The following is a 9,208-nucleotide window of genomic DNA, read 5'->3' on the forward strand; positions in this document are numbered from 1 at the left end:
ATATTGTGAAAGTATAGCCATTACCATGAAACTTGACATAACATTGGATTTAAACCTTAAATTTCAGTCTGAAATTTTTGGATCTCACTTTACAAGCCCTCTAAATTGTTCAATCTATCGAAACATTACTTTCAATTTTTTTCTTTCTTTCTTTCTTACAACTGTCAGAATATAATTTTTGACAGTTGTTTTTGTTGATTTTAAGCAATTCAAGAAGTCTCTTCGGCAATTATCAAGAAGAAAAAATAAATCAATCTTTTAGCCCGGTCCGATGTGACCAGTTTAAAATTCAAGTTCGCTTTGTCAAAATAATAATAATAATAATAATAATAATAATTCAAGTTCGCCCACATAACTAAAATCTCTAAAAGATTAAACTAACATCTTTTTCAGGAAAAATTAGACTAACATTTAACAATTTCACAAATCACAGTTAGGTAGTCAGCTGCATGCATGACATAAAAAAAAAAAAAAAAAGAATAAAATTTAACCTCAGAATTCACAAATTTGGTAGTGTGCTGCTTCCGCACATCAGTATACATGCAACCTTGATGTAGACAGGTTCTATAATTGATTTTATTGGAATTCATACAACCTTTATATTTTTGGCTCTGCTTCTGAATTTAATGCAGATGTCATTCAAATGAAATTGCCACGGAAGGAAGAGATGTTCGAGAAAATCTTTGATGGACATAATCACAAATTAATATTGTTAGACATATCTTCACTTGAAATGAAAATAAATTAAGAAAAAGTACTTAGTCAAATCAATTGACATTATTCAATATTATTCACTTTTTTTATATATTGTTTTGTGTGTGCGCTAAAATATATTTATTTGGACTTGTGCCCAATCAAGTATATCTCGGTACAAATGTTGGACCATTTTATGTAGAGGAAAACGTGCAATTTGATTTTATTAAGGATCCAATTGATGACAACCAATAATTGCATCAAGTCAAGATGAATAATACACATCCTAGAGATATAATGGATTGGTTTGGATCGTTTTCAATTAAAAAAAAATTCGAAACAATAAAATCTAGATTGGTTCAGTTTTGTTTGATTTTCATTGTTTTTAAAAAATGGAATCAAATCAAACCAAGATTTACATCCAGACTCATGTAACATTAAGTCAAGATAATAATATTCAAACCTTTTATATTCTTTAAACTCCGTTGGAAATTATAAGCCACTTTACATATAAAAAAACTGATTAAAATTATAAGTCACTCTACAAAATTAATTTTTTTTCTATCATAATAACTATTACTCTATCTTTTTTTATTCTTTTAATTTCTCACTTATACTATCAATAAAGTATTATTTTAATGTAATTCATGAACAAATTCTTATATAAAAATAATTTTACTTCTTAATTTGTGTGTAATTCTTAAAATGACTTCTAAATTGATATGGAGGGGGCATATGGTTACTGTGGAGAATATGAGTTCATGTCACCCTTGACTATAATTGACCTTATACATTAATATCTGAAGGTTGCAATATTCCATTTGCTTAGGCCTCATTGCAATCAACATCCTAACGTACGATCAGGAAGCACCGACAACAATTTCCTAATCACCTTATAGCCACCTATTGTGACACACACACATATGCAATTTATTAATCCATGTTTTTGACCTTTTAACCTTAAAATTCAAAAATGTGATGATAATATTAATGTTTGACTATTTAATCTTAACATTTTTTTCCAAGAAAGGAATCTTTCTACTTTGAAATTCTGTAGGGACATCCTCGTGCAAGCATATGTAGTGTCTGTTTGGTTGCACGTTTGCAAGCTTCAAACGTGCTTTTTCAGTCCCAAACGCGGTTTGAATCATGAAATGGATGTTTGGGTAACTTGCAAAATCAAGTCCAGAAAACGTGGTTTTAAACTTGAGAGAAATGGTAAAATAAAATAAGATTGTTGATATATGGGGAAGGAGAAGTGGGCAGAAGAGTGTTGGGAGATGGGGAAGAAGATCAAAATGGTAGAGAAATGAATTGAAGCTTTTGGAAAATGAAAGACAGGGGCACGTTGGAGACATGCTTTTAATTCATGATTTTTTTTTGACTATTGGGTTGGGTTGGGGTGTTTTTGGTTGATTATCTAGATATTTTTTTCCCATTGACTATTAGTTAAAATTCATTTATATAATTAAACCCATTTGGGTCAATGTTTTTTTTTTTTTTTTGTTAATTGGAGTATTTCTTTTTTCAAGGTTTTGTTAATGGGGTGTTATTTTACTAGTGATTTTTTTTTTTACATATGATTTATTTATTTTTGAAGGAGCATATTGTATCTCTATTAGTTGCATTATTTTGATGCTTATATTCTATTAAACTCAATTCTCCCTACCGCCATACCAAACACACACGTAGTATAATCAATACTACCACTAAACATTTCCTCAAATAACAAAAATTTATACAGTGCCCCCATTTCATGCTCACAAAAAGTGGGAGATTACATATTTTTATTATGACAACAAATTCACGCACTAAAACCAGTACTAACACAAAACAATGGAGTTGTTGTTTCTAGATGCAAACCTTTTTCTACTTTATCATGGGTGATAGTATTAATCATTAATCAGTTTATTTAAATTGACAAAATATCTTGACCAAAAAAAAAATTGACATGATACATTAAGAACAACACAAATTCAATGTTTAAACAAAAAAGAATAAAATTTGTAAACTAACTCACATCATTCAAGGTTTTTTTATATAAAAAAATGTCATATATATATATATATATATATATAAATTAAAATAATTAAAATATTGGGGCTTTAATATCCGTAAAATTGACACTAAAATCATTGAATGAATTTGTTATGGATTGAAGTTAATATGTCCATCTGAATAAAATAGACAATACACTAAAATAAAAAAATAAAACAACGCCACACTTTTTATTTTTGGTGAATCAAACACCGTCACACTTAGACAACCAAATCAAACTACAAACCATTTATGTAGACAAAAAAAAATCAGAAGACCAAACTACGAAGATGGATGATTCCTAACACAAAAAATATAGCCCAAAACCACCTTTTCATGTGCATGAGGAAGAAGAAATTAAAGAGAAGAGTTAGACAAGATGAAACTTCTTTCTCTAAAAATATAGGGTATGTTAGTATTGTGTATAACTTATAATTCACATAAACATATTTAAAAATAATCTCTATATTGTATTATTTGACAATAATCACTTTCATTTTTATCTTAATGTTAAACAAACATGCCATAGTCAAGAAGGCATACACCTCCCTAACCCCTTACAGTTACAATCATCATCTTTCATGCCAAAATGTGTTCCCTCTGCCATATTTTATATTGTCACAGGGAGAATATAGTTCTTCCATTCAATAGCCTTGAATAAAGAATAGAAACTTTTTTATAAAGAAAACTATTTGATTAAACTAAGAAATACATACAATATGACATGGGAGAAAATCTTGTGTGGTCCTGGTCCAAACAAGTGGTCTTTGGTCACACAAAGAGAAAAAAGAGAAGAGAGAGAAGAGAGAAGAGAGAGAAAATGGAGAAGAGAGAAGAGAAGAGAGAGAAGGAAAAAACTTGTGTGTGTGACCAAACCAAAATTCTTTAGTCCTGATCCACACAAGTGTTTCCCTATGACATGGACGTTCGTCCCTTTCAAGTTTCAACATTCAAGTCCAAAATTCAAATCTGAACAACGCATGTCATGGAATAAATTAAAAAACTATATAGATTGAATAAATAAAGCAAAGTGTACGGATAAATTAATTATCAAAAGCCAATATTATTCAAACATGTGCCATAAACTCTCCACATGGACAATTAAGAAAGTTCCAAGAACAACAAAAAAATCAACGTCAACAAATGAATATTTTATACTAACTTTTTCTGAGGTCCATTTATATATAAAGCAATGTATCATATCCTTACAAAGCAGATAACAAAGAAATTAAATCTTAACCTTTACGAAATTAATATCAAACCTCAAACTTGTACGGAAATATGAACACTAATGCTTGGAACACCAATGTTAATGCCCTTGATCATTTTGAACCTGCCACAACGACACTGTTTCATGACACATCAGCTCCAGCAGCGGCTGTGCCAATTTCCCGAAGTCCAAGTTTCCGGAGCATTTTCTTTGGGGAGAGTTGGGCGGAGCTGCCGCTGAAGGAGAATGATACCGAAGACATGGTCATCTATGGAGCTTTGCGCGAAGCTGCTGCCACCACGGGCTGGTTCCCAGCTAGTAACAAAGTGGAGAACAATGTGGATATGGCCGTGAAAATAGAAGATCAAGGTCAAAGCAGTGGCACTTCATTGACGAGTGTTGCTCATGTGCAACACGCGCCAACGACTAGTAAAAGGTTAGGGTACCGTGGAGTTAGGAGAAGGCCTTGGGGAAAGTATGCGGCTGAGATAAGGGATCCTAAGAGAAATGGTGCAAGGGTGTGGCTTGGGACTTATGAAACAGCTGAGAATGCAGCTTTGGCTTATGATCGAGCTGCGTTTAAAATACGTGGCTCAAAAGCTAAGCTAAATTTCCCTCATTTGATCGACTCGGATTACACTGGGTCGGTTAAGTTCACACAGAAAGAGCGCTAGCCAGTCGAGTTGTTATCCTCAAATATGTGAAAGTTTTCCATCATATTGTGACATTGTGCTTTGGATAATTTGTAATAAATTTTCCCTTTTATAGAGATAGCAAGTTCATATGGTAATAATGAGAAACATAGCAAATATCGATGGAGGAATGTTGTTATTTAACTCACATTCCATGAAGTCGAGTGTTCTTGTCAAAATCTTACATAAATATGGCTGTTTCATTTTCCATCGGTGTTACTTTACAGCCTTGCTTAAAACTTGTTCATTCTTCCATTAGGATTAGAACAGTAATAAAAAAAATGCAAACTTTTTGGTGGGGGAAACTTTCAAAATTACTCAAGGCATAGCTTGTTAATTTAATTGAGGGGTCATGAGAAATGGTATATATATACAAACTATTTTCATTACCACTAATGAATGAGTTTTTGATATATATTTTATGTTAGCCATTGAAATTCTTGGTAAATGTTGATATAGTCTTCGGTTGGAGTATGAATTCTCTCCAAAATTCCCCCGCGCCTTCCCCATCTCGGGTTTTTCTTTTCTTTTCCTAGTCCCTTTGAATCCCTCAAGTCCCCATGCGGGAACATTGTCAATGACAAAATCTCAAGGCACAAAAAATTGACATGAAAACTCTTGTGAGAATCCACAAAACATATGGATCGCCTGGTTCAGATGAGGAAGGGTTTAAGAAGACGGTTTTGCTGCATAGGGGCCTTGTCTAAAAGAACCTGCCAAAAAAAGACAATAACATTCGAATGTGTTCAAATCTTCCACACTTGCTACAAGATCTTGAGCTCCACACCCGATAAACCAAGGATGTCAAATTCGGGATTTTGCTTTAGGTCGAAAGGGAAGAGTGAAATCGAAAATCGTAAAATCTCAATCAAAATCGTAGGATTTAGAATCGATATAGGATATCGCAAAAGCGCAATCAAAATCGATGAATTCTACCAAAATAAAAATAATGTTAAATGTATGTTATAAATTATATATAGTCATAAATGACTCAGTTTAAAGTCCACAAAATACTTATAGATAAATGACTACAAAAATGGGCAAAATCCTCTAAAATCCTTTAAAATCCTACAATTTTGTATAGATTTCGCGATATTGTGCGACTTTACTAGGATTTTGCTATGAATTTGAGTCGTTGAAGGTGAAAAAAGTCGAAAATTCTGAATTTTAGAATTTAAGTCAAAATTTTGACAACAATGCGATAAACTCTCCATGTGAGGTCGTTCAACCAAGACCACCAACAAATGTTCTTCCCAAACAAATTAGGGTAAGCAAATCCACCGGCAAAGTTCTTTCCAAACAAAAAGACATCTCCTCCAACTGAGAATCCAAATCCACTTGTCTCGTTTCACAGACATAATTGACTATTTGTCATGTATTGTTGCACAAACTTGAATTATATCTTATTATTATTATTATTATTATTATTATTATTATTATTATTATTATTATTATTATTATTATTATTATTATTATACAATATTGCGATATTACTTTATAAAATATTTGCGTAAAATTTAATGTGAAAGATTAATTAGACATTTGTGTAATATATACTAATAAAGTAAAATGAAAAAGAAGAAAAAAAACTATCATAAATTTTCCTTGTTATTGATAGATATTTTCCTTGCTTTTACACGGGTTCTACTTGAGTTAACTTAAGTTTGACGGCATTGATGATTTTGACTCTATTACTCTTTTAACTAACTTTTCTCTCTAGTTAAAGTAATTTTTTTTTAACTATTTACGTATCATTCTCTCTTCAAAAATACGCTAAAGTCACCAATATCATCAAATCTCAATGTCACGTATTGTCCGCTTTCACACCCTGTGTTTGGACGTCTTTATTGAATACATCTTCTCTTCCTTTAAAAAAAAAAGACAAATTAAGCATACATAGGGTTATGATTAAAAAAAAATAAAAAATAATAATATTTTATACGTTGCTAAACAGATCTGTATAGTCATTTTTTATATATGAATCGTGATGAATGTGTGCACATGTTCAAAATCACTAATGAAGTTTTCACATGCATGAAAGGCTATTCAACAAAAGGAATTGACGACCGTACGTAAGCAATATTTCTATTTGTCAAAATCTATACTTGACTCTTTAGATCATACTTTGAAACGGTAGGTAAATGTTTGACCACAACTATTTTACCCAAAATGGTACACATGCATGTAAGAAATGAGAAATATATTTTTTATTAATCAGAGTTTTAATTCAAAACAAAATGATTTCTTAGGAAACCATAGAAATTTACGGTAAGTTGCTAATACTTATCAAAATATTATAATTAAGTGATCACATACGTACATATTGATTGAAAAAACTATAAAATGCACATACGTGACGTTTTAGATTTAATTTATGAGGGTGGAATTAGTATCCATGATTGCTTAGTTGCATAAACATCAAGATTCTCACTATTGTTCTTATTGAAAACATATATCTGAAGAAACGACTGTTGAAATGTCCAACCCAGTGATAAACAAGATGCCAAATGCAACCAAAGAAGTCACAATCTAAAAGAGAATGGTTAATCGATTCGTCTTGACCGCAACCACCTGAGCACATAATAGAATTGACTGGAAGAACTTCTTTACGTCTTAGATTGTCTTTTGTAGGTATTATGTTATTAATTAATTGCCCTCCATGCAAAAAGTGACACCTTGAGTGATACTAGTTTACTCCAAATTAACTTTGAATGCATTTTAATCGGAAGCTCATTTGTAGCCGTAAGAATACGATAGACACTTGGTGGATAATACTTGGGTGACATTGTGGTTGATGACATTAGTGACATTGACCAACCACAATATCACAAGTGTACAAAGTAACAAAAAAATATTGTGAAAGAGAATGAAGAAAGACACTTGTGACATTGTGGTTGGACAATGTCACAATGTCACCAACCACAATATCACCCAAGTGTTAACCCCCTTTAGTGTGTAATCTTCAACGGGGTCATGTTTCCAAGTCCACTTGTCATTTATGTTATCCTGAAAAAGGGAAAAAAAATTCATTAAGATTCTCCGGAACATTAGTTAACATGACATTTCTGTTTCAAATACTAGATCACTATATTATATATTGACCTATTCCGTTTCCGTTTGGTTCTACCTTCAACATGTAACTATGGGCCCGCCAAAACATTTGAATGAATTGGACCCCTCCATCGAATTTTGAATCCTGCTAAGAATCTTGGATACCTATTTGGAAGTAAGCAGTTGCATCATTTTCATTGGACTCCAGTCCCACCATAACATTACTTTGATATCAGCTTTTTAGGCACTGTGTCTGGTAGTGGCTCAATAAGTACTTATAATACATCCAAATAATTTAGTGCAGTCTATACTACAATGCATCTTTTAATAAACTCTTGGGAGATTCATTTTACATGGTTTATTTGAAGACCCAAAGTCTTACATCCGAGTATAACTAACTATATGTTCAATGTTGCTGTTTTGCTCAATTCATAAAAATAATGATTTGGTAGTTTATGTAAAATGGCAAATGATATTTTTATAAATTGCATTGTTCGCTCTTGTTCTCAAAATTAAATGATTTAGTTAGTAGTCACAAAAGTGAGGAGATAAAAGTAAATTGACAGCATGATTATGAATCATTAAAGGGAGCGAGTTAAAAATATTGGCTAAGGTCCAAACACAGTAGAAACTGGCAATAGGATATTGTTAAATAAATTAAGTGTATGAGTATGTGTATCTTATCTTAGGAATAGCTTTTGGGATAAGAAGGGGATATTAGGATTCCAATGTTATCAGTAAAAGTTGCCTTTGTATTAGTAGTAATTAGGATCACTGGTATGATTTTTAAAGAATAAATTGATTGATTAAAGAAGATATGGAATGTCATGGATTAATTAATTATATAATGAACAAGTAAAATGTTGTACACCAGCAAAATACTACAAATTCATTGGACACTCCAACTAAGCAAAAGTATTGGACCCCTGTTAAGATAAAAACACAGCAAGCAAAATACTTCAATCCAATGCAATGCAATGCAACACACAAAGAGGCAAAAAAAAAAGCTTACAAACAAACTGTACACTTTTTGGTTACAGCTCTAATATTCAATGAAAAGGTCACCAAATTAGTCCTCACTCACAAATTGCTCATAGGCTCATTGATTTCTCTGCCCCTACCAATCAATCTATGATCCTAATTCCCATATCTCCTGTCCTTTCTCATACTCCAAACAAACAAAGACAAAAGCTACCCTTTAACCAATACTAGCATCACTATTTATTAACTAAATAAAATAAAATAAAGAATTGTAAATACAAAATTGCATTCAACATATTACTCCCTCCGTTTCAAAATGAATGTCGTTTTAAGTGTTTACACACATATTAAGAAATACAATGATTAAAAGAAAATGAACTGTAGAAACATTTAAGAATGGCTAAAATATTTATGACACTCATTGCATTTCAAAATTGCATTCTTTTTTACGGATTGTAAAAACATTTATTCAATCGAGAATCTTAAAAAAATGAACTGGCCATCACTTAGTTATGAACAGAAACTTCACTAAACCTAACCTAGG

General features: G+C 31.6%; 1 pseudogene; it reads left to right on the forward strand.

The window, feature by feature from the left end:
* The first annotated feature begins 3,963 nt into the window (after window positions 1-3,963).
* On the forward strand, window positions 3,964-4,840 carry LOC146896318 (ethylene-responsive transcription factor 13 pseudogene; annotated as a pseudogene).
* The last annotated feature ends 4,368 nt before the right edge of the window (window positions 4,841-9,208 follow it).

Source organism: Medicago sativa, chromosome 8 (genome assembly GCF_051527215.1).
Source record: "Medicago sativa cultivar Bolivia chromosome 8, Bolivia_mono, whole genome shotgun sequence".
NCBI classification, from domain to species: Eukaryota; Viridiplantae; Streptophyta; class Magnoliopsida; order Fabales; family Fabaceae; genus Medicago; species Medicago sativa.